This window comes from Cydia strobilella, chromosome 2 (assembly GCF_947568885.1).
Source record: "Cydia strobilella chromosome 2, ilCydStro3.1, whole genome shotgun sequence".
Taxonomy (NCBI): domain Eukaryota; kingdom Metazoa; phylum Arthropoda; class Insecta; order Lepidoptera; family Tortricidae; genus Cydia; species Cydia strobilella.
The window spans coordinates 20,832,212-20,859,905 of NC_086042.1; the positions used below are offsets into that span (position 1 = coordinate 20,832,212).

The 27,694-nt window shown below is 36.7% G+C and overlaps 1 protein-coding gene across 1 annotated transcript in view; it reads right to left on the reverse strand.

The window, feature by feature from the left end:
* Positions 1-27,468, reverse strand: part of LOC134749701 (rootletin) — an 84,421-nt gene extending 56,953 nt beyond the window's left edge. The window contains exon 1 of the mRNA XM_063684723.1: positions 27,219-27,468. The gene's annotated coding sequence lies outside the window, so the exon portion shown is untranslated. The remainder of the gene's footprint in view (positions 1-27,218) is intronic.
* Positions 27,469-27,694: the final 226 nt, after the last annotated feature.

Below are 27,694 nucleotides of genomic sequence, written 5' to 3' on the forward strand. Positions count from 1 at the left end.
TGCCTAAGAAATAATTAGTCGTTATAAGTTCTATGTAGAGCCCAAGCGCGAATTGGTTTGCATTGATTGGCTTAATGTTGATCGTATCGTAAGAGCTAGCTGACATCTAGTGTTGTAGTGTAATTTGGAAGGTACTCCAGTTCGTCCCCTCGGTGTTCAATTTATATGTAGACGTTGAGGGTTTCTTTACTTTTTTCTGCTTTAAAAACTAGTTTGAAAGAATGGGAAAGTGAAAAACAATAAAAATGCTATTACAGTACATATGGTGCAACTTTCTCGCACTAGTGCGTAAAGTGCACTTTTTGTGCATATGTCGAAAGTTTAAAGGGCCATATGTACTGTAAAACGTTGTTCGATACACGTGCGAATAGGTAATTCGCAACTCGTGTCGAATTTCCTCTTTTCCGCACTTGTATCGAAAATAACTATTAACTATTAAAATTTGATTAATATGAAAGTTTCTTTTTTTTCTCGCAAGTGTGTTGAAAAAGTCGTATGAAACGCGTGTGCATTGGTCATTACACACATCGGCTTTCTTATTGCGCGCTCGCTAACAGCTCGCGCGCACAATATCGCCTCGTGTGTAGTGACCAACTTAGCACACTTGTATCATAATGTACTATTACGGTACAAATACGGTGCTACTTTACCGCACTAGTGCGATAATTAGCACATTACGTAACTATGTTGAAAAAAAAAAACAAAAAAAAATGTTGAAAATAAAAAGGGCCATATGTACTGTAAAACGTTGTACGATATACATATTATGTGCGAATAGCGAATATGTGTAATTCGCAACTCGTGTCGATTTAAAACACTCCCTTCGCTTCGGTCGTGTTTTAATTTATCGCCACTCTAATGTACTATTATTTAATTGGAATGCATATTCTTTTCAATTCCCGACATTTTCAGGACAGCCCTATAAGGGTCGGTTGCACCAAACTATTTGTCATCGTTAGAGTTCGGTAAATTTTATTGTATGGAAAGTTTCATAGTAAACCGCCGCGGCGCGCTGGGTGACGTTGATCGATCTGTTAAGTGCGGATGGTGCAACTGGCACTAGTAAGTCTTCTGCAGCTAAAGTTTATTCTAAATCCAATGCAAATGCGGTGTTTAGAGTAGAGTGCCTAACGAGCATCAGACGATAGTCCAGTATTATAAACACGTTGATATTATTGTGACGGAAGGGCCTAATATGCTCTTGGCCGATTTTTAGGGTTCCGTACCCAAAGGGTAAAAACGGGACCCTATTACTAAGACTCCCCTGTGACCTGTTCGTCAGTTGAAATTTTCATAGATGACGTATTTCTGTTGCCGCTATAACAACAAATACTTACTTACTTACTTACTTCGCTGGCTCAACGACCCGAAGTGGATCTTGGCCTCCGATACTAGATTTCGCCATTCGTTCCTATCCTGTGCGATCCGACGCCATTCAGCCGCCTGGACACAACAACAAATCTAAACCAGTATAATAAATATTTAAGTGGGGCTACTGGTACGGAACCCTCCGTGCGCGAGTCACTCGTACTGGGCCGGTTTTTTTTGTTTGTTTAATGCTTGGGTGGTTGCGCTAGTTTATTTAGGCCCCGTTATTTAAAAAAAATTACTGAAGTTATGGAGCCTGAAAAATATTGTAACTATTTAGCTTGGCACCGCATTTTTAGTGTTTCTTCATCTGTCTGGCCAAACTGTCACTAAAAAAAATTGCACTTCGGTTAAGTTTCAAGTTCCAAGGTCTGGATGTAAGCTATCAAGATTTGAGGAGTTGGACCTCATGGAACCCATCATCAGAACTAGACCTTAACACAAAATGTTCCTTCAGAACTTACTTGTGCTTAACAAATATAACGAAGATGACTTAAATCGCCAAAATTGAAATATGCGTTGTTAAAGAGTCCCGTTCTGGTCATCATCAGTAGTTCCACTTCATCAACTGGTAATGTTTTAGATGAAAGTGCTTGGTTTGTTGATGAAAATACTAAAACCGGTATATGTATGCTTATAAGATTTGAAGAGTTCCCTAGATTCCTAATGGATCCCTTCATCAAAACTGGGTTTTTACAAAAACGGGACCAACTAGGGGCTATATACATTCAAACAAAAAATAATCTTCCAAATCGGCTCAGCAATGACGGAGATCTGAGGTAACATACATACAAAAATTCCTCCTTTTTTTGAAGTCGGTTAAAAACACCCATTACTCACTCAGGAAAAAATATTTGTGTTCACACAAATAAATGCCCTTACCGGGATTCGAACCCAGGACCAGGACCATCGGCTTCAGAGGCAGGGTCACTAGGTCCAGATGGAAAGAAAGGTATTTATTATTTAGATAATGCATACCATGTGGTACTGCTTATCTAAATGACTATTACGTCAAATATTAGGTCTAGAAACGATATGGATTAGATGTGTCAGTGTCAAAAGTGACGTTTTTATTTGAAGAAAGACCTAATATTTGACGTATCTTAAAGTTCGAATTATGGATGGTATAGAAAGGATCCCAATCTCTTATGGCAGAACTGTTGCAAAAGTGACCGCTTTCAGCTTTAAATAATAGTTCCTAATCTCTCCGGTGGCGCTAGTTAGGCTCTGGGACATGAGTATAACATGTAAGGCAACAAATAACCCGACCAAATTCAGTTGGTTGTTTTTTGTTAGTATTTAGATTTCGGTGTATGGTGGCGCCGCCTAATTACTGTTTTTTGATGGACACTTTTCATACATAGAGATTTGGCTCCTTTATATAGTCTCCATGGTTCGAATCGGGCAGTATTAGTCTTAATCTTCGAGAAAGTTGTTATCAGTCGTTACACTTAGTATTATGAGACCGCATGAGATTAGGTAATTTTTATCAGCCCGCATCGTCTATTCGAGAATCGTACTATAAACATAATAATAAAACTGGCTTGCTTTTAGGGTTCCGCAGTTAACCACGAGGATTGCACGAAGTAGGTATAAGGTACTTATCGTCTCCTTACGTGAATGTGTTTATCACTGCACTTTGATCTCATTATTTTGGTTACCAATACATTTATAATTCCACGGTAACCTTCACGGATAACGAAGTTCAAGGTTAAGTTGACAAATAATTTTAGTTAACAAACTAAAAAGTTTGGAAAGTGGGTCTATACCTATACTCTATATTATGTAAACTTGTTTAAATTTAATAGGTACGTACGCTTTACTTTTTTTACACAAGTCCTTTATAGGTACATTTTGTCAGGATCAATACGCTTTCTCGACTATCATGCGCCATGTTGCGGAATTTCATTGGAACTAATTTCTTACAGTGGCAATAATTTTAATAATAGGTTGTCAGTGTCATTGTAGCGGTTTACTTGAATCATACATAAGTGGAACTTGGGGTGATTCCTTTGAGTCGCCATTTTGTTCCATGTAAATTTGTATTCGTTTCATTATTTATTTCTATACTCGAATTTCTATTCTAATCTTTACCTGGTTTGTATACAATAATAAAACATGACACTGGCTATTATAATAAAAGCCATTAAAAATAAAATAAAATAAATACATAAGTGTTGAATATTAAACAATAAATGACAAAAAATGCCCAATACTATACATAGTCAAGAAAAAGAACGAAATATTGTAAATAATGTTAATAATAAACTGCTGGAAAAGAACCGTTCGGGAAATTAAAATATTTCGCTACGAAACATTTCAATATTAACATCAGAGTTGACAGGTAAACAAATCAAAGTTTCTTTATAGTCTGGTTATTACGACTTGTTTATTGTAGTGCTATGTTATACAAGCGAGGAAATAAATACAGTAACAAAAAACCGGCCAAGTGCGAGTCGGACTCGCGCACCGAGGGTCCCGTAACGTGAGTGAAAGGTAAATTGCGGTTTACGATTTATGACGTATTCAAAAAAACTACTTACTAGATCTCGTTCAAACCAATTTTCGGTGGAAGTTTTCATGGTAATCATATATTTTTTTTAGTTTTATCATTCTCTTATTTTAGAAGTTACAGGGAGGGGGGGACACATTTTACCACTTTGGAAGTGTCTCTCGCGCAAACTATTCAGTTTAGTAAAAATTACATTAGAAACTTCAATATCATTTTTGAAGACGTATCCACGAAAGGGTTTGATGAAAAAAAATTTTTGAGTTTCGGTTCTAAGTATGGGGAACCCCCAAAATTTATTGTTTGTTTTTTATTTTTGTGTGAAAATCATAATGCGGTTCACATAATATATCTACTTACCAAGTTTCAACAGTATAGTTCTTATAGTTTCGGAAAATAGTGGCTGTGACATACGGACAGACAGACAGACAGACAGCCATGACGAATCTATAAGGGTTCCGTTTTTTGCCATTCGGCTACGGAACCCTAAAAATGAGTTTGTGTTAAAAAAACGTGTTTGGAGACGACCAATTTTGTTCATTGACAATGTATCAGAAGAATGAAAGAAGAATGTGTTACCTAAGATGTAAGGTTACGGAATATACCTACCATGTAACATGATCATCATCATCATCAATCATCAACATCGTCATCATCATCATCATGGTGGCTTTTTGGTGATCCAATCTTGGATGTAGGCAGACGCCTGTAGGGAAGACTCTCTTGGATATAGTAACATGATAGACGAAATAATTTTCCAGCTATAGAGCTGAACTGAGCTGATGATCATCTGGTATGTTACGACTAAATTAAATATAAGTATCTGCAGTAATTATAGTCATTAATATAATTTCTAGGTAAATCGTTCGTTTCGAGAAGGTCGTTCGTCCTTCTCAGGAGGAACGACCTAATATCATAGTTCTAACCTAACCTAACCCAATGTTCTGATAGCATTTCCTTTCTGTAAGGGTCACAGTTCTAACCTAACCTAACCCACTTTTCTGATAGCAGTTCGGTTCTGTGAGGATCGCAGTTCAAAAAAAAGTCCAGGTCCAAGTTTGGATCTGGGTTCATAACGAAGAGAATAAATCGCCAAACGTGAACTATGTGTCGTTGAAGAGTTCCATTCTGATCATCATCAACAGTTCCACTTCATCAAATGTCACTTTTTTATGTAAATGCTGGATTTGTTGATGAAAATACAAAAATCACTATATGTATGCCTTTCACATTTGAGGAGTTCCCACAGTTCCTTATGCATCCCATCATCAGACCTCGAGCTTGACAAAAATGTGTCTTGAAAACGTAACTTGCTTAACAAACATAAAAAAGAAGACAAATCGCCAAACGTGAACTATGCGTCGTTAAAGAGTTCCATTCTGATATTTCTGATCATCATCAGCAGCTGCATTTCATCAAATGTCACTTTTTTAAATGGAAATGCTGGATTTGTTGATAAAAATACAAAAATCACTATATGTATGCCTTTCACATTTGAAGAGTTCCCTCGATTCCTCATGGATCCATCATCAGAACTCGAGCTTGACAAAAATGTGTCTTGAAAACCTAACTTGCTTACCAATCATAACGAAGAGGACAAATCGCCAAACGTGAACTATGCGTCATTGAGGAGTTCCGTTTTGATCATCATCAGCAGTTCCACTTCATCAAATGTCACTTTTTTAAATGTAAATGCTTGATTTGTTGATGAAAATACTAAAATCACTATATGTATGCCTTTAACATTTAAGGAGTTCCCTCGATTCCTCATGGATCCCATCATCAGAACTGCGTTTTGACAAAAACGGGACCAATCTGTATGTATATACTTACAATCAAAAAAAGAATTTTCAAAATCGGTCCAGAAATGACGGAGTTATGGAGTACCAAACATAAAAAAAACAACCGAATTGATAACCTCCTCCTTTTGAAATCTTGAAGTCGGTTAAAAAATGACTTAAATCTACATCCAAAGAGTGTCAAAAATATCAAGAAATATGTTGTTTGAGAAAAACTGGGGATTAAATCATTACAAATGAAGATATATTATTATTATTTTTTAAATTTTGTTCATATACGGGTATTACTTTTGAGCTTACTAAACACGTATGTATGTATCTGAAGGATACAACCTTGATATTTTGTGTTAAAAACTAAACAAACTATACCAACTGATAAAAAGGTGCAGTTAAAGGGATAAAGAGTTATTTGTCAAGTGTCTTCAATAAGATTATTGAAGACACTTGTACCTAAGCATATCAAAAAGAAGTACGAAACAGACTATTCCCAACTTTTCAAATACTGTAATTTACTCCCAGTTCAAAATATGTGTAAACTAGCCATACTAACAGAAGAATATCACCATGTTACTAAACTAAAAGAACACAAAAGATGTACAAAACTAAGATGTCTACAGAACCAAAACAAATATTGTATACCCAAATATAACAACATATATGGCACTAGGCTGTACACATATATATTACCTAAAATATTGAATGATCTGCCAGAAGTTGTTTGTGCTAAATATTTAAATGGTAAACATATAAAAAATGTCGTTAAAATGCACTTATTAAAAACTAACGACACAAGCTATGTATACTAAGAATCATATTTATGATAAGATATAGGATATAATATTGTTTTTCTTTATGTTATTCTCGAACTCCCCATCGGCACACAAACCTCCATAAGGTTTTGCCTACGATGGGTCTTGTAATGATCTAAAAAACTGTAATTTGCTTCCTTATTCAATAAATAAAAAAAATAAAAAATCCCGTTCGATATGTGGATATTACGTATCATTTTATGATTAATATGTACCGTATCTGCAGTACAGTTCCATAAGTCTCGTAAAATAGGTATTGAAGTAGAACTCTGCCGTGTCAGACGTATCTCTGCTATCTTTAGATAGCAGAGATACGCCTAACCAGTGCAAAATGAAACTAGACACTATGCTTTATATAATACTTAAACAAAATTTCAAAAAATGTCTAGTTACTGAGATATTTCATGTTTTAAGATAGACGTTTTCGAATTTTTGGACATTGAGTGATGCGTATCTCTTCTAACTCAAGTTAGAATAATTATGCGTAACTCTTCGCAGTTTTTTTACGGCAAACTGGATATCTACTATCTCGAGTTATCATAGTTTCGCGTAACCACACGCAGGTAGTACGGCGATAGGCGGCTCGCGGTGAGGCGGGGCGCGGAGGGAGCGGCTCGTCGCTCCTTGCCACGTGTATTTGTTTATTTGTGTCATTTTCAAGCAAAAGGTACCACATTGTCGCTTATCATAAGGACATTCTGACAGGTTTTTCGTATAAAGATACAAGCAATTTTCGTCCTTATTTTACCTTAATATTTTTACTAGGTATCTTCTAATACCCACAATAAATTTACACCAAACCTGAACCAAAACCTGAGTTCCACTAGGTACAGCCGGGGTTCAGCATCAGCTCTATCTTGGGTAATGCTCTCCCAAGTGCTCATCAAGGCGTGTCGGATGACCAAAACAGCGTTTGCCTACGTTGCACCAAACCTGAGTTCCAATAGGTACAGCCAGGGTTCAGCATCAGCTTTATCTTGGGTACTGCTCCCCCAAGTGCTCATTAAGACGTGTTGGATGACCAAAACAGCGTGTGCCTATGTTACACCAAACCTGAGTTCCACTAGGTACAGCCAGGGTTCAGCATCAGCTCAGCTCTATGTATACTAAAACCTTCTCCAGAATATAACAAACACTTTTCTGAAAACCGCATCAAAATCGGTTCAGCCAAACGCGAGATAATCGCAGACAAACATACGGGTCAAACTGAGAACCTTTTTTTTAAGGCGGTAATTTTTTTTTTGTAACTGACCTGCCGTTAATTCCGCCTTTTACACTTACTGGGATTAAATATTAAATAAAGTACATACAAACAAACACATACATACATACATACATACATACATACATACATACATGCAATACATGCATACGCTATTAAACATAAGGCTCTTTCCACCAATCGATTGATCTACTTTATAACCAATGATGTAAGGACTGATGGAAATCGGGCTCCTTGTATGTAATGTGAGTTAGCACATTATAAAATGGATTATCTTGTGTAGTCTGGTTACGCGTTTTACTAGGAGCACTAATACAACGAACTCTTACAACTTAAGATAAAAGAACTACGCGTGACCACCTCAATATTCCCCATGCCCTGGTTACACGTTTTACTAGAAGTTGATACAATGTAGTCTTCTAACTTTAGATAAACGAAAACCTCAATAAGCCCGCGAGCCGTGGCCACGCGAAATATTATGAGCGCTCATACAACGAACTCATCTAACTTTAAGTTAACATAGTTACGTGCAACCACCAAATATATGAAACAGTGGTTACGCCAAACTATGTTTATGCGTTTATTTCAAAAACTATGTACTTTTACAAGAAAAAAGTAAAGAAATATTATTCTTCACGTCTATTGAAACACAAAACACATATTAAAAATGACAACTCAATAAACTCACGAAATATATGAGTTTATTAGTTTTTCACGCTCACCAAAAACTTTACAGTCTATTTACTCAAAACTGTGTTTTTTGAGATAGCAGAGATACGTCTGACACGGCAGAACTGTGTCAGTTTGTAAAATTGAAAAATTAAAAAAAAAATGTTAATGATATTATTTTCAAAATTGCTTTCTTGGGGTTGGATATGAGGATATCACGTATCCTTTGTGGTATATTATACAAAAAAATCAGCCATATCGTATCTGGAGGAGCCCAAACTTGGTATGTTTCGAAAATTCTTTTTGTTTTAATTAAAAAATATATGGCCGAAATGTAATGATGTGATATATTTTTAGAATCGCCTCAAAAAGCCCTTTCGTATGATACCACACACGGTTTTGGTTTTTTTCCATACAAAAAAATAATGTTTTACCACTCCCCCCGCAGCGAAATTTTGTTTTGGCCTGTAGTATGTGTGTGCCAAACGGCTAACCTGTACATCGATTTGCGGTATTCCTTTGAAATTGGGGTCGAGCGGCTTCCGCTATAGCATTTTTCTATACTAGGAAAGTTTATTGACAGTATAAAATATTAACACAATGAAATATGAAAATAGTAAGTAATTGCACATAATTGATTACAATTTGCTTTTAATCAATTACGTGCATACAATTTCTTTAGTTTAAATATAATTTTGTAACAATAATAACAACATAACAACAATAGTGTAGTGCTCAAACACGGAACAATAGTAGAAGTACCTAATCAATTAACATTGCAAGTACCATTGCGGATGTGTGCCAGATACAGCCTACTTAGTCGCATTTTTTTTTCAGTCCGACTCACGATTAAACCTAAAGGCGCGCCTCTCTCGGACGCTTCTGGAATTAGGTCCTACGCGGTGGTCGGTCGGCCTTCGCAATTAAGATATGTGCTTGGACCATTACTTATTCTGAATCTCCCGCAGCTGAGCCTTCGGCTTCGCTTATAGGCGTGGCCGTGGCGTGCCTCTCCCGGATGCTTCGGCCCTTCGGCCTTCGCATTTAAGAACGTCAGTGGAATTTTCAGGAAGCATGCACAGGTCGGACGCTCCGGGCCTTCGACTCTAGGCGGAGCCACAGTGGATCGAAATGACAAAAAAATGGACATTCGCATAATTTTTTTAAAACCCTATTTTAAAAAATGCTTTTCGGTTGAAAATGATGTAAGGAATAAAAAAATTTATATAAAAATTTTCAAAATAAGGCTTTATTAAAGCAGAAAAAAATAAAATCTTTTTTTTTTTTTGTATGAAACTATAAATAGGTATCTTATTATGAGAAAACCATTACCGATCCCGCTTTCTCACCTTTAGAATATTATTTTCCTACTTAAAAACAGTAGAAAATAGTAAACAGCTTATCTTGGTAGGTGCCCGTTTTTTTTATAGTCCAGTCAAAAGTCGGTAAAAAAACAACATTTTTCATTTTTTTATTTTCAATAGTTTAATGGTATATAAATGATAATTTAGTGTAAATACGACATATTTTTGACATTTTGATAAAGATAAAAACAGTTTTGTACAAGAAAATAGCTAATAATTATATTTAAATACAAACATTTACATACAATTGAATTAAAAAATGTATATTTTATACTTGTTGATACAAACGATTAATTGTGGTGTTCTTAATAACTATGTTAGTAACAAAAAATCCTAAACAGTAAAAATGTACTCTAGAAATCAAACTTTACAAACTTTTCCATGACAGTATAATAGGAATATTATCAAAGCATTGTTTTCAAGAAACTAATTATTTGCTGAGTAAATCTTCATTTTATAGCTAATTGAACCCCCATTTAAACACTTACTCTGGGATTAACCCTTTACGGTAACCTCATTAATGCTAATTAACGAACGATAATGAATATTATCTGAGTAATTAGTATAAATGCATAACTTGCATTATGCCGAGGTTGCTAATGTACCTATTAATTAATTACATATTGTAAATGTTAGTATTTTTAAGTAATAAGTTAGTGAAACGATTTGAACTTTGATTTTATTAACGACATTATTATTTATTAGCATATTGTGAAGGTGATAACTATTTTCCATGTTTTTAACTTAGCGTAATCATTTTACTTAGCAAATGTTATTTTAGTTTATTGTAGTGCCTAATATCTCAAATTATTATGCTAATTTTGATATCAACCGTGAAGTTTTATTGTACAAACGGTAACCATACAATATTTTTGTATAATCTATGAATACACAATCTCACAAGTTTAATACGTTTCATTCATAGGTCACTTACTTTCATGTTTGCTTGTATTTAAAATTTTCATAATTTTCTCGTAAGTATAAAATTATTTTTTCTTTGTCATAGTTATAAAAATGTCAAAAATATGTCGTTTTTACACTAAATTATCATTTATATACCGTTAAAATACTGAAAATAAAAAAAATTAAACACTAAGAAAAATGTTGTTTTTTACTGACTTTTGACTGGACGATAAAAAAAACGGGCACCTACCGAGATAAGCTGTTTACTACTTTCTACTGTTTTTAAGTAGGAGAGTAATATTCTAAAGGTTAGAAAGCGGAATCGGTAATAGTTTTCTTATAATAAGATACCTACGTATTTTTCAGTTTCATAAAAAAAAAACAGATTTTATTTTTTTCTGCTTTAATAAAGCCTTATTTTGAAAAAAATTATATAACATTTTTTATTCCTTACATCATTTTCAACCGAAAAACATTTTTTTAAATAGGGTTTAAAAAAAAGTGCGAATGTCAATTTTTTTGTCATTTCGATCCACTAGGGCTCGGCCTTCGGACATCGAATTCAGACACTTGTACTATTGTCCTTTGTCTGAGCACTGACCTCCCGGAGCCCGATCTTCGGCCACGGTCGCGAGTAGGCACGCGTCTTCGGGACGTTTCGGGCCTTAGGCCCTAAGCGAGTCTCAGCCTTCGGCCTTCGTAATATAGCTGTCTACACCACGTTTCACGTAAACCATTGCGGCTGTGTCCCTATTAAAACAGCCTAACTGCATTTTTGTTCTTAAATCCGAGTAATCCGACTTAAGCCTGACTGTTGATTTTTAATAGGTTTTCCTGTCATCTTTAAGTAAAGAACTATTTTGTGTATTTTTTTCAAAATTTTGAACATAGTCGTTTCGGAAATAATAGGGGGGAGAATAGTCAATTTTTATCCTAAAATTCTCCTATCTAATCCTGAAGAAAAAATTTTATTTTCTCATTTACCCCCCAAAAGCGGCCCCTATATTTAAAATTCATTTGTTGACCTTACATGTCCGTCTTTGGGTCACAGACTTACATATGTGTAACCAAATTTCAACTTAATTGGTCCAGTAGTTTCAAAGCAAATAGGCTGTGACAGACGAACAGACAGACGCACGAGTGATGCTATAAGGCAGGGTCCGGTCCGTGGTATTGACTGCAAAAAGTTCAAGAAACCCTGCTATAAGGGTTCCGTTTTTTCCTTTTGAGGTACGGAACCCTAAAAACTATCTTTATGAGCTTCCTTGGTAAGTGCGTGTTCAGTCAGAACTGGGTCACTAGAACGTAGGCATGTCTTTAATGATAAGCCATTTTCAAAATTTCTAATAAAGGGATGGGACTTATACATAATTTCCAATGTGGATGTTGAGACATGGAAAGAGTAGGTACGAATGTATGTGTATCTATTGTATAGAACTTTACTTTCTAATTTGTTTGTTTTACAGAAAACTATGCACATGCACTTGATTGAAACTCCAATCAAGCAGTGTGGGCGTACTAAGCAGCAAAATACGACTTACGATAAGTACCGCAATATATAAGCTATTATTAAAAATTTAAAGGAAAATTATCAAAACCCGGCTCGTACCAATGAGTTTTTCGGAACTTATGTACGAAATATCATTTGATATTTACCAGTCGCGATGACGGAAAACATCGTGAGGAAACCGGACTAATCCCAACAAGGCCTAGTTTCCCCTCTGGGTTGGAAGGTCAGATGGCAGTCGCTTTCGTAAAAACTAGTGCCTACGCCAATTCTTGGGGTTAGTTGCCAAGCGGACCCCAGGCTCCCATTAGCCGTGGCAAAAATGCCGGGAAAACGCGAGGAAGATGATGATGTACGTTCTCATATTTAATCAATAAGTTCATATATACGTATAAGCTTACATTACTTTTACTTTAAACATTAAAACTGTGGAATTTTATGGGCATGGGCAATTTTGGGCAAGTCAAATAAAATAATCCAATAAACATGTTCTATATGTTACTGGAAACTAAAAACATTAGGTAGGGTACTCTCTCTTTTTTGTCAGTTGAGTAATACTATATGTATAGCAGTTAAGGACAGCTATAAAATATTTAAATAAACAACTCAACCATCAAGTTTCTATTTATCACGAATTCGACCTCTTTGGCTTTTATCGAAATGATAAACGAGCTAAGTAATTAAGTATGATAGTTATACTATCTATAAAAACAAATAAAAAGAAAAGTACGGACGCACTTACTTACAATTATCATGCTACAATAACATTTCACGCAAACTTACCTAAGAATAACGTGCGTCATAAAAAAGACTACAAATTGTGCTGTAAGCTCGATAAGTCGAATCCTTTTTAATACATTTCCATGAATCGAAATCGTTCCTGACGATGCCGTGTTTCCGCGGTTCGTGACATTCTCGCATGTCATCCCGCGAACTTCCCGCTCGTAAATAAACGTTTTATGTCACGTGTCTAAACGGCCATCTTGCTTTACCGGTAAATTTTACCAAACATACGTTTGCCGTCACGATCGGCCATCCCAGGATTCGGTACGTTACCCTACAAGACGCAAAGTTTAGAATCGCGTGATCATGTTTTTGGACTGGCAAAATTTCGTGTACCTATAGGCTTTATAAAAATGGGAGTGCTTGTCTACATATTGATTGTGCCAACTGGTGCTTACCTCCGATCTCGATTCGTCTGCTATCGGTACGAATAGAGTGATTGCTACTTGAATTGTATTGTATCTAGATTTATTTGGTAACGCGAATTGAAACTTCAGCTGTTCCTTCAATAGGTTTTGTTCTTTAATGGCTTGAACAAACTACCGGTTACTAGAAATTGATGGTTTTAACCAACGGTAGGCACTGTATATAGTTAGTGAAACCAAATTGTCAGTAAATAAGAACAAAAAAAGCTATACTCATCCTTTTCTTTTGGGTGCTAGTGTAAGACAAAGATAGTATGATTTTCTCTGTTAACTCGCCAACAAAAGAATTGAGATCTATATAGGTGCCAAGTTCTGTGCTGTGTAGAAAATCTTGAAATTATAAAGGATCTGACTTGGCTAGTTTTTAGAAAAGTAACATAGACAAATATAATAGCCTATACGTAAAAACTAGCCACGACAAATCCTTTATAATTTCAAGATTTTCCACACAGCACAGAATTTGGCACCCATATAGATTTCAAATCTTTTGTCGGCGAGTCAACAACGATACATATTCTTAATATTGAACTTGGCTCTCATTTTACATTTATGTTTTTGTTGGGATATTATTACCATTTGTAGGTACAGAAATTACTATAATATTCATCATGAAAGCAGTTTTGTCCAAGTTGAAAAGGAGACCCTCGCTAACGCGAGGTCAATTGTAAAAAAATATCATCTAGGCCATCTAGAAGTGGGCTAGGTTTTTAATCTATAAGTCTAAATTAATCTAATAATTATTAATATATGTTTTTTTTTCGTCGAATTATCAATAATTTTCAGTTTTCAGATTTTTCCCTCTATAGACACCTATGGGGCCCACTGACTATCAGTCCGCCGGACGATATCGGCCTGTCAGTTAGAACAAAAATTTGACAGTTCCCTACAACTGACAGGCCGATATCGTCCGGCGGACTGATAGTTAGTGGGCCCCTTAATAGTCTACCTTGATGCCAAATTTCAAGTTTGCCAATTTTTAGATTATACCTTTTCCATACTAATTAATAGTTATTTGTTATACAAGAGTGCAAAGTTGTATTTTACTCGCGAGTGTGGAATTGAAACATGAGCAAGCGAAAGGATTCTATAGTTGAACCACGAGCGAAGCGAGTGGTTCTAAAATAGAATCCTGAGCGTAGCGAGTGTTTCAACACACGAGAAGTAAAATACATTTGCACCCGTGTGTAACACAAAACTTTTCCCCTCACTATAGCGAGGAAAGTGCAACATCCACAGGCGTTAGATCATCTTCATCACTGGAATCACTATTTTTTTTACGATATTATAACAGAAAATACTAGAAATTCGATTTTTACGTGAGTCGGTGAGAAGAACAGTAAAAATTTTGTTGACAATGTTGACATTTCTGTTCTGACGTTCAGAAATGTCAACGATGCGTTTTGAAATTGCATCGACTCAACTTGTGCGTTCACAATTATATTTAACATCATTACAAAAAATCTAACGTTTCTTATGGAATTTTAAGGTTTATGACTTAAAATTATTAAATAAAGCTAAATTTGGTATTTTTTATTAGATTCTCAAACTATTTATTTAATGATAATTAATATCGAACGAACCATTATCATGAGCGTTTTACGTTTTGTTATCTGTCAAGCTACTTAAACACGCTCCATCCAAGGTCAAATTACTTTCCCCACTAGTGGATAAAATGCGTTTTTCTCCGCTTGTTTTAAAGGATAATAGACGGCTTTCCGAGATAGTGAGGGGAAAATATTATTTTCAATGTACGCTGCCATCTGTGTGTTTGACGTTGCTCGTCACCCTTTAAACATAACAATCTGGAAGTGGGTTAGGTTTTTGATCTATAAGTCAGTCAGTCACATAAATGCCGGTTTTTAAACGTTAATTTATCAATAACTATTTGAGCTACGTTTATGAAATTTTGTATTTTAGACGAGCTGAGGGGCTTGAATAAATGCGCTAAATTTCATGTGTGTAGGTTAAATAGGTTTCAAGTTGTGAAGGGGTCAAAAGTAGCTCGAAATGGTTCGTGTAATATTACACTTGGCAACTTGGCTAGACACGCGGCAGCGTGTCTAGAATCTAGATCTATCGATTTTTATCTTAGACGGAGGTGCTACGCCGTAGAGCAATACGTAGCACCCTCTACGAACGTCGGTAACATTTGATTCCACTCGTTCGCATACAGCGATTTTAACACTCTACGCAAAGGTATATATAGGTATATTCTTATACTTAAATTCAAGTGCGTCTGTCCGTATTTGGTATTGTAATAGCACCGTAATGAATGAACCGATATTTGAGTGTGTTTTTTTCTAAGCTGTGTTTGGCGGAAATTTGTCAGCAAAAATCTAAATTTTAATAAATGGTTATTGTAGCTATGGTTTCGCTATGTTCGCACTTGACCGTCGTCTCGATATATGTAGGTAGTCACGATTCAAACACAAAAATTAACGCCATCTCATCTCTTGAATTGAAACAATCGCGGATTTGATTCGGCTGTACCGAATTGGTTACACTGAGTATGAGGATTAGATACACCTCCGAGATGTCCAAATCTGCTCATTCTTTATAATTTATTTTTCTTTTGTAAGCCTTTTTCAGTAACTGCACTAATTCAATATTAACTTGGGACGTACAGTACAGACCACCAGTTTGACACTGACATATACGCGTGCGCTAGCGTCTGCGTAACTTGCTTTCTATGAATCTCGCTCACACTCGCATATTAGTGCGAGCGAGATTTATAGAAAGTAAGTTACACAGACGTTAGCGAATATGTCAGTTTGACACTGCTAAGGCAGTCGCGGTAAGGCTATACAAGTTATGTATAGGTTACTATTATTAATAAGATATAAGCACAGATCCCTGTTCATAAAATTACTCAATGTTATTGTACGGACTTATTTCAGTTCGGGCGGTAGGTTATTTGCTCTGACACGCACGGGTGGCACAAGTCTGCTGCTCATTTGAAAAGTTGTGAGTCTGATAATAACATTTATTAGTATGACTTTGCCTTTCTCTAAATAAGAAACAATCAGTACGGACACAGATTAATAAATAGTTACTACGTAACAGATACATCATTCCCATTCAAAAGCGAAAATACCTACGCTATAATAGCCTACAAAATCTTAATAATAATACCTGCTGCTCAGGACGAGAAGAAATATACCATAAGTACGCGCACAAAGAGTCGAGACTGCCTTGCTCGCCGTGCGAGCCACGTGCCAACGCGTCATCGTAAGAATGCGCTAGGGTTGTACTGTTACTTATGTTATTATTGTAATAAAACGAATGTTGCGAATCAACCATATTTTTATTAGTCAATCAAATATTTAAAAACAACACTTATAATACCTGACTCAAAAACTCCTTAATTTACGATTTACCTACTTATGTTCAAAGAAATAAATGATGACAAAATTCATAAAGATAGATTTAAAATACTACTTACCTTTCTTCGTCTCTCGGAAATGAAAAAAAACGACAAATTTTCTTCTTTTTTGACTTACACCCATCTACTGCACAATAATTACGTGGTTTCCGCATTTCGAAGCGTAGGCGCGGGAAACGTGCCGTGCGAGCGCTCAGGCGGGCGTTCGGCGGCCCTCTGTCGGTTGTATCGTCGACGATACGCCGAGCGGTAGGCATATAGCGCGTGGCCTTGAGCGAGTGAAGGAGGCCTGGTACGGATCTGTAGGCCGAGCACATGATTGACTCGACAGTATCTCGCCGCGAGATACCCTACCCTACCCTTCTTTTATTAACTGTATGAATTAAAGGGGGACGGGTAGTCTATATCGCGGCGAGATACTCTCGCGCCAATCATGTGCTAGCCCGGATGGTGGTCGTTCTTGTCTACGTGACAGCGTGATAAAACGGTATCCGTCACTTTCAATCGCGCTCTGTTAAAAAGTGACGGGTAATTTTGTCACGTGCATAAAGGCATCCATGATCTTTCGAATGATCCATGGAACATGGCGGATCGTGCTCCAGACATTTTATTTTATTTATTGCGTTCTGCTGTTTAATGTATAATTTTGATAGCATATTATGCAGTGAATGGCAAACGTGACGGGTGCAGTTAATGAAGAATTCGTCTGGAAATGCGAATAACCGATTCTTGGACATCATTCGGCGGTTCGTGGTCGCGGCCGCCATCATGCTTGGTAGTCTTTGTACTGCTGCTCCAGCTATCACCCAGTGCATCGTGAAGGCCTATTACCGTCATCATCATCATCATCATCATGTCAGCCGATAGACGTCCACTGCTGGACATAGGCCTCCCCCAAGGCTCGCCACTCCGACCGATCCTGTGCCGCTCGCATCCACCGAATTCCCGCGACCTTCACCATATTACCGTACATCATGCATTAATACTTTGTATTGTGAAATGTTTTTCTTATACTTATTCTGTATAGTCAAGGGCATAAATACATTCCCAAAGTTTCAAAAATATATAATGTGTACGCTCTTACACCTCAGACAATAAAGTCGTGTTCACATATTTTTGAGCCATTTGTCTGGATCGATATTTTTCCTTCGGCTGTACTTGACTTTGGCAAAGGCCATAGAGGCTGCCATTTCTCTAATAAATATTCTCTAATAAATGTAAAGCCATCCATAATAGGCCTCTGCAGGCTGCAGGTAACGCTACTGTTGGAACACTTTCCATGCATCAGTGACAATATTCGGAAGTGCCCTGACGACTTTTTATTTTTAATTTAGTAAGGCCTTTTAATTATGGCTTCATTTCATAAATATTTTGCCATTTTAATTTCAAAATGAAAGATATGTCCCGTAGTAGGCATTAAATCAAGTTGTGTAATTGTTCTTATCAAAAACTTTGTCTGAACGCCTATATGTATACCTACTTTAAATCCGGGATCTCTAATCGCACCTTATCACGCAGCATCCCCGTGCCCCGGTCTCGTGTCAAAGTCACGTTCACTGACAAATCACTAACGCTAAATAAGCACTTTGTGCCGGCTTATCACTGGCTTTAATTAGGGAATAGATCACTGTGTCATAAATAATACCTACATCACATAGTACAACCTCGACAAGTCGACATGATTGTCTCAGGCAGGAGGTTTGAAGAAGCTTTTTTTGGATATTTTATTATTTCACGAAATAAAATATGTATGTAAAAGAGAGAGAATGCGGAGCGGTGCTTTAAATACACTCAGCATCAAATAGTTTAGGGACGGCCAAAGTGGACAAATATATTGGGACACACCCTTATTCCTGTGGTAACAAAGGTGTGTTACGAATGTTACGATATATTCGGCCACTTTGGCTATTGAATGCTGAATCTACAACATCTCATTAGATAAGTACAATTAATTAGTTGATCAGTTTTAATTCAAGACACTCTTTCAACATTGCCGCAATGAAATATCTCTGTTACTTCAGTTTGAAAGGTTGAAAATGGTGGAGAAATTAAACCTTTTTAAATTTCTCCACCATTTTCAACCTTTCAACCTGAAGTAACAGAGATATTGGTAATACCTAATGGTACCTACCTACATTAATTAATACTGTAACGTATTACAATACAAACGTAAGATAATAAATGTAATTTATTCATGTTATGTCTCCTACTTCTCCTAGCGTTTGTGACACGAATATAGTGTTTCATTCATCATAATTTCAGGGCTTAGTTACAATTAAAGGATGACTCACGTTAGACCGGGCCGTGTCCGGGCCGGAGCTTCCGGCGCTTTGTTTTCTATGGAAAGCATCACATGATCACCTGTCATGTCATAGAAAAGTAAGCGACGGAAGCTCCGGCCTGGAGACGGCCCGGTCTAACGTGAGTCATCCATAACTGTAATCGGAGAAAAAAAATAGTCCGTTCTAGTCTTATCTAACCGTTGACCCGGTTCTTATCATTTTTCCCTTACTGGCCTTATATTTCAGTGCAATGTCCTTGATTGTGTTCTAAAAATATGCCTTCACATCACATCCGTCGATAACTGCATAAAAGGGAAATCGCATGCAATGTTATCTTAAGCTTTTTTACGTTTTTCGCGACTGTTATTACAAGTGAGTAGAGTGTAATTTGCTTTGAACTTTGTTTCAGATAGTGGTCACTAGAATGTCCCTAAACATAATTATTATCAGCTTTATAGGCAATATAGGAGTAATGACCAGTTTGTCCTAATTTGGTTGTCCGTCATTTAGCGCCTACTTTGTGCTCACTTTATGGAACCCGTGACGTACGTTTAAAGTAGGAAGCACATATTTTTAATACAGTATTTTATGTAAATAATTACTTAAGTTCATTAATTGGATTACACTCACTACTTGGCAAAATACGTTGTACAAAAACCTTATCCATTCTCTTAGGGGCCTTAGGGCAACAAAACCATATAGGATGTGACAAACCCAACCCAACTCATTGATTGATGATGATGATATAATGGATAAACTTTATTGCTACAGGCCCCGCGCTAGCTTAAAGGATGACTCACGTTAGACCGGGCCGTGGCCGGGCCGGAGCTTCCGGCGCTTACTTTTCTACGACATGACAGGTGATCACGTGACACGGCCCGGTCTAACGTGAGTCATCCTTAATCCGGCACTGGCAACGAGTGGTGATAAATTAAAACACGACCGAAGGGAGTGTTTTATACCGATACGAGTTGCGAGTCACCTATACGCACATGTAACGTACAACGTTTTACATACTCCCTTCGGTGGTGTTTTAATTTATCGCCACTCGTTGCCAATTTCCTACTTTTCGCACATGTATCGTAGAAGTTATACAAATTTGTATCAGTCATCTTGTAAACATATGTATTGGCATAAGATACGTTATATATGGTAGACCTTCACCGAGACGTCTGACGGATGAAACTTTTATTTTATGAAAACAAATATGTTCCTAAACATAAATAAATAGGGTTGCGTAAAGAAATATGGTGAAGGCTATTTTTAATAAATTTTTGAAAATATTTTTTTTTCTTCAAATTTCACCGACTTGTCTGACGAACGAAATAAGTTCCAATGGAAAGTATACCTACGACTTAACAACATGAATAAATTAGATAAAAATAGGTCTTTTAAAATAAATAGGGGTTTTAGAAAAACATTTTTTGATTAAGTGAATATTTTCGGAAATAATCGCTCTGAAAAAAAAAAAATGTGTGTGACAATTTTTTTTATCATTTCAACCCTATAGTATGGGGTGTTGTTGGATAGGTCTTTCAAAATAAGTAGGGGTCTTTGAACAAAATTTTTTGATAAAGTAAATCATTTCGGAAATAATTACTTAAAAAGAAAAAAAACACGGTTTCCTTCTTACTTTTGAACCATCCATCCAAAAAATATGAAAAAAATCACAAAAATAGTGCTTAATAAACACATTTGAAAAAATCGTGATCAGTTAAGCCGTTTTTGAGTTGTCGCTAAAAGTCTTCCCTTCTTATTTTATTTAAAAGCCTGGCAACCCTTATTTGTGACCGGATTTTCGCAGCTGCAGCTCAGCAGCACTGTATTTGCAATAAAATTACCATCATTTTGATGTATAATTCAAGCGTCAGACAGATGAGTGCAATTATCGATAAAAACTCACCTGTTTAAACACAGCAACCTCATAATAGTGACCGGAAAAAGATAGGCAACCTAATTTATTCACATTGTACAAGTTGTATATTTTCCAGACGATATAGACGACGTATTTCGTTCGTCAGACAAGTCGGTGAAATTTAAAGAAAAAAAAATATTTTCAAAAATTTATTAAAAAAGCCTTGACCATATTTCTTTAGGCAACCCTATTTATTTATGTTCAGGAAGATATTTTCTTTCATATTATCCGTCAGACGTCTCGGTGGAGGTCGACCATATAGAACATATCTCGATTCTCGTATCTCCTACTATATTATGTACATATACTAATAAATATGATTTCAAGATTACGACTTGCGACCCGGATGCGATATCTGTTTCGTTTATTTCCGCGCATTTTAGACACTAATAATTATAAAATAAACAATAAGGATTAATCAAACAAAAATAAATAAAATATTTTCTTCGGACCGCGATAGTTACTCATGAAATAAAACTCCTACAATTAAGGAGGGAATTAAATCTTCTCGAGTCCGAGGTGTAGGGTTGGAGCCGGCGTAGCTTTATCGCATATATCTTTACTTGAGAATAGTTGTATTGTATAACTAGCCTTATGAACCGATTTTGCATGTACAACCAGGCTTAAAGTTTATAGTTTATGGTTCATTGTTTTGTATGTGGGTATTTTTGCACTTTGTAGTTTTTCCTCAGTCACCCGTTGACCACGAACGCTGTAAAGGGTTCGAAGCGTCGGGATGTATTATAAATTCAATATACGCGATATAATCCGTTTTCATAGTTTGATTTCAAAAATAAACAAAATTGAGAGTTTATTAAGTAATGTTAAAGGACAAGGAAATCCTAATTATTAAATAACCTAATTTAATTACAGCCAGAGAAGACACGGGTGCGGTCACGTAGACAACACAATATCTGTTTACTTCAGACATACTCAATGTCTGAGATTACTTATCTGTTTTAATAATTATATTAAACATTCCGTACAAGGTAGTAGGCGAATAATTCCACAGTAATACCTACTTCTGATTGTATTTTAATCTTTATAGATCAGCATGACTGATACCTGAATGTAATCCATCCGAAGATCTGAACCCTACCTACGGCATACTTGGTTCTTGAACGCTAGAACCAATTTTATTAAACTTCGACTTTGGACATAAAGCACGAAAGATATTTTGATTTTACGCGACACGCGACTGACGAAGAAGGAAGAATTATTGGCGGCTTTATTTTTTATTTTTTTTCAAATCATTAAATCCATGCTTTAAACTTAGTAGGGAAATCATCCAAAATTTCCGTAATCAGTAGCTACTTCGTAAACTGGTAAGTAGATATATATATTTTAAATAAACAAAGGTTTGACTTCAAATGACACAATAAGTTGCATCTCAAAGTTGCACCTTGTTAAAGTTTTACAAATGTACCTATTTGGCCTCTCCTCTCCATACGTGTGATTTGAAATAGATTGAATTCGTCGCTCCTACATAGCCAGCAATTATCTAAAATCGCATGCCATTTTACATACTAATCTGCGGTCGCGTCTAATTACCATCACAATACAAAATAATAAATAGTTTAAGGATGACTCACGTTAGAACGGGCCGTGTCCGGGCCGGAGCTTCCGGCGCTTCGTTTTCTATGGAAAGCATCACGTGATCACCTGTCATGTCATAGAAAAGTAGGCCCGGACACGGCCCGGTCTAACGTGAGTCATCCTTTATTTGCCACCAAATCAGACCACCATTTATTAGCCTTAAGAGGCCGTAGTCGATTTTGGAGCAAAAATTTTAAATTGATAGATTTAGTCGTTGAAATTATACACGTTTTGTTACGTAATATCTAAATAACAAGTATTGGTTTCTATTAGCACGTCTTCTCATCTTGCCTTTTAATAATGAGGTCGCGAGCGTGCGACACCGGAATATATGAAAAGAAGGGGCAGTTTTTAAATATTCATCAAAAAATTATGGTGGTAAATTATACAAATTGATGTAAAAGAATAGTTTCAGCAAATGTTGTAGATTGTTTAAGTATCAAAATTACGTTGAACTTAAGTCGATTTTCAGAGAAATTGTCACTTGTTTTGAAGTAATTTCTGGAGAAAATTAATTTCGTCTAACTTTCATTTACACTACTTCAAAGTCATAATAATAAAAAACTTTTATTAAAAAAAAGATAAACCGACTTCAAAAAGGATGAAATAAAATATTATCCTTTTTAGGGTTCCGTGTTTAAGTATATGCGTTACCAACTGATATGTTTGAAGTCGGTGCCAAGCCAAATTTTAAACCAGGGATTTTGGTGCAATTCAATAAAGATGCGGCTATATAAGTATGTACGTTGGATTACCTAATGCAGCGTACTACGTAGGCGAACAACACGCGAATGCGAAGCGGCGCGGCACGGTGCCTTAATTAATCCTTTGATACCTATATAGAAGTGTCCTACGTGGGCGATCTCGTTGCGAACGCGAACGCATTGGGCCGGCCGCGCCGTGCCGCGTCGCTTCGCTTCGCGTTCGCGAGTGTTCGCCTATGTAAGACGCAGCGTTACACGACGACAATAAACGAACTTCCTGTACACCTCAGAACAGAACACACGGTTGAACCTTCTTGGCGCAGTTCGTACCATGCTTGTCGGCACGTTAGTGTAAATCTAATACGTTTTGTCGTCGTATTTTTTTAAAGAGCATTTCTTACTAATTCTTAAACAGTCATAGCACGCAAGTGTGGGATTGGGACTGAGTTATTTTCTGTCGCTTATCCAGAGGACTACATTTCAAAATATAAAACAATTCAAGGAACCTTCATGCAAAATTTCAGCTAAAGCGGTTCAGTTGTTTAGCCATGAAAAGGTAGCAAAGAGGCAGACATAATTGCTTTCAGGTTTATAACATTTGTACAGTTGTAATGGGATTTATAGACATTAAGCTGATTATTTTTGACTGGTATTGTTACTACTTGGAGTACTTGGCTTGGCACCGACTTCAAACATATCAGTTGGTAACGCATATACTTAAACACGGAACCCTAAAAAGGATAATATTTTATTTCATCCTTTTTGAAGTCGGTTTATCTTTTTTTAAATAAAAGTTTTTATTTTTCCATTTTTAGTTTTAAGACATTATTAAGAGCGTGACGCATGAATGAAAAACATAATCATGTTTATCTGTAAATTCGTAAACTTTATTAAATAATCAGAATTTTCCTCGAGTCCGTCAGGGAAATCATTCCTGTCAGTAAATCCATTCTCCGCCCCGCCACTGACCCAATCCCTCAAACCCCCCGATCACTCAACCTCACAGCACATCAACCCCTGATCACTGAACCCCTCAACCCTAAACCACCAACCCTTCAACCGCCGTTCCCCGACCCCTAACCCCAGACCCCTTAACTCCTAACCCTAACCCCCAATCCCACTCCCAACCCCTCAGTCTCCGACCCATCAACTCACCTCCCCTCAACCCCCAACCTCAAACCCCCCAAACACTAATACCCTCTACCTTCACCTCTCAGGCTCTTTGGTTGTTTCCAACACTACCTACATCAAAAATCATAATACACATACGAGGGAAGTTATCAGTAGCCTTACCACGAGTTTGACATTGATATATTCGCTATCGTGTGCGTAACTTACTGTTTATGCATCTCGCTCGTACTGGCGTATTAGTGTACAAAGTAAGTTACGAAGAATATTTAGTGCCAAACTCGTGGTTAGGCTACAGTTGCACTACATCAAATTGGTGGTTTTGGTGAGGAAATGCTTGAGTTACTTTAGAAAACACCGAAATTACCATACACGTGCCTTTAAAAATTAAGGAGTTCCCTCAATTCCTCACGGATTCCATCATCAGATCAAAACCAAAAATATTACGAAAACACCTTGGAGAGGTAACTTCTTTCAAACAGAAAAAGAATAACTCAAATCGGATCATGGGTGCCGGAGTAATCGCTGAAATCATTATCATCAAAACAATCATCATCATCAGCTCCACTTCATCAAATTGGTGGTTTTCGAGAAAAAATGATCAAGTTGCTTAAGAAAACGACCAAATCACCATACATGTGCCTTTAAAAATTGAGGAGTTCCCTCAATTCCTCATGGATCCCATCATCAGAACAGCACCAGATTAATGTGGAACCACCTTGGAGGTAGTTCCTTTCAAACAAAAAAAGAATTGTTCAAGTCGGACAACGGGTCTCGGAGTAATCGCTGAACATCCTACATTAAAAAAATCATCATCACTACCTTCAAAACAATCATCATCATCAAGTCCACTTCATCAAATTGGTCGTTTTCGAGAGAAAATGCTTAAGTTGCTTATGAAAACACCCAAATCACCATACATGTGCCTTTAAAAAATTGAGGAGTTCCCTCAATTCCTCAGGGATCCCATCATCAGATCAGAACCAGATTAATATGGGACCAACTTGGAAGTAGCTCCTTTCGAACAAAACAATAATGACTCAAATCGGACCACGGGTCTCGGAATAATCGGTGAACATACATAAAAAAAAAAAAAAAAAAAAACAAAATAGCCACAACCGAATACAGAACCTCCTCCTTCTATGAAATTGAAGTCGGTTAAAAATGTAGTCTGATAAACGTCAAGTACAGGATATGTGTAATACAAAATTACCATGTTTAGCCGTCCAAACTTTACGAAATTTACAAATAAGAGCGACAAAATCAGTGCTTTACGCGCGTTTACCTAAACGTCCATCAGAAAAACAAACATTACTAATTTTGTGTCTGTTTTCAAAAAATTGATCTGATAAAAGGTAAGATAAGAAGACGTGCTAATAGAAACCAGTACTTGTTATTTCAATTAGGTAACAAAAGGTGTACAATTTCACCGACTAAATCTATCAATTTTACATTTTTGCGACTAAAATCGACACCGGCCTCTTAATAAGATGGATGTTATAGTCAGCATCAAGTAATAGTTAGATCCACTACTTTTGGTGCTGACTGTACGATTCATTATCAGAAGGCATACGGGAAAAGCACGCACCAAGTAACCTAAAGCCTGTTCCGCCAAGCTACTATTACAAAAAAAAAGTGAAATTTACGTCATCTGATACAAAGATGAGACTGGTGGCAACAGATAGGAATTTATATGTAGCTTCAGAAACCAGTCGTCTGCCAGTTCCTGTATGGCCAGAAGTGCGTCTGCCGGCACTTTAAAGGTACCAAAAAGAGTGGGACTTACATCATATGATACAAAGATGAGACTGAGGGCAACAGATAGCAATTTATATATGTAGGTTCAGAAAACACTCGTCTACCAGCTCCCAAATGGCCGAAAGTGCATCTGCCGACCACTTAGGTACGAAAAAAAGTGGAATTTACGTCATCTGATATAAAGATGAGACTTGTGGCAACATATAGCAATTTTATGTAGATTCAGAAAACACTCGTCTGCCAGCTCCCGAATAATGTCATAGCATAGAATAGAAATATGTACCGGGGTTGTTCACTTCCCAGCACTGCCATGTCAAGCTAACATTAGATGCGATGCCAAACGCAACGCACCATTTCGCCTATCCATCCCCGCTCAAATAACTATCGCAACTTTAATTACCTTCAAAACTTTGGGAAAATAGGTAAATTCAAACAACTAATGTCACGAGGAAAAATTTGATTAAATAAACAAAATCCAGCATTCTCTAAAAATAAGATTATTCTCTATGATAATTTATACCATTAATTAATAGTTACCTAACAACATATATGGCAAAACTTGAACACAAAAAAATTTTCTCTTTGGAAAAATTAAAATTCCTGGCTATTTATCAGACAGATTTTCCTTATTTATTTTAATAAAGAAAAGCTGTCTGATAGAGCCGTATTTAGTTTTGAAAGTAATATTCTCACATTAGCAAATATAGCCTAGGATAAGATCGTAACGTAACAGAAAAGATAGTGAAGGAGTCAAGTGAGTCGCGCACAGTAGTCAGTGATCATATAAGTAGTGATCATTATGGCTGTGTGGAAAATTTAATAATTTAATTTTATGCCAGACGATTGCCATCCCTGAAAATCTTATCTATTGTCAGCTTCATCTGAAATCTAGATTAAATAAAGTATAAGCTAGACTTACCGGCATGATGTGTTCGATGCCCGCGTAGTGTGCCCTCCGCGCCCGCCGCGCGCCGCCCTACTGCCAGCGTGCCCGAGCCACTGTGCCAGCTCACCACCTGGTCCGAAGCCTCCTCGCGTGACTTCAACCCTCACTAGCCTTACAAACCCCAAAATCTACCATTGATTCATACTCACAAGTCTCAAAATTGTCTGCGTCGCGTTATCACGATTTACATTCAGATTTGATGTTTCAGCATTGTCTTCGGTAATAATTGTAGGGATTACTTTGACATTAGTGTTAGTTTCTGTGCCGAATTTGGTTTTCAGGGAATTGATGATGGCGGCTCGGGCGGCCTCAAAATTAGCCCGGGATTGTGCTTTACGCCATCTTTTGAGAATCTTGTCCTTGGGGAGTCGAATTTCTGTAATATTTTTCAGATAATTAACTTATATCATTTTATTAATTTGTGCATGATATTAACGGCGCTTCATAAGATAGCATGATAAGCAGGTACCTATCTCAGAACAAGGACGTGATTTACAAATTTTCAAAAACACAGAGGCACAACCAAATGATATCAAAACGCACCAATTACCTTTAAACGCATGTAAGTACCTGCTCGTATCTCAAACAGTCATCTTCCAAACAACCTACATACATACCTTTCACA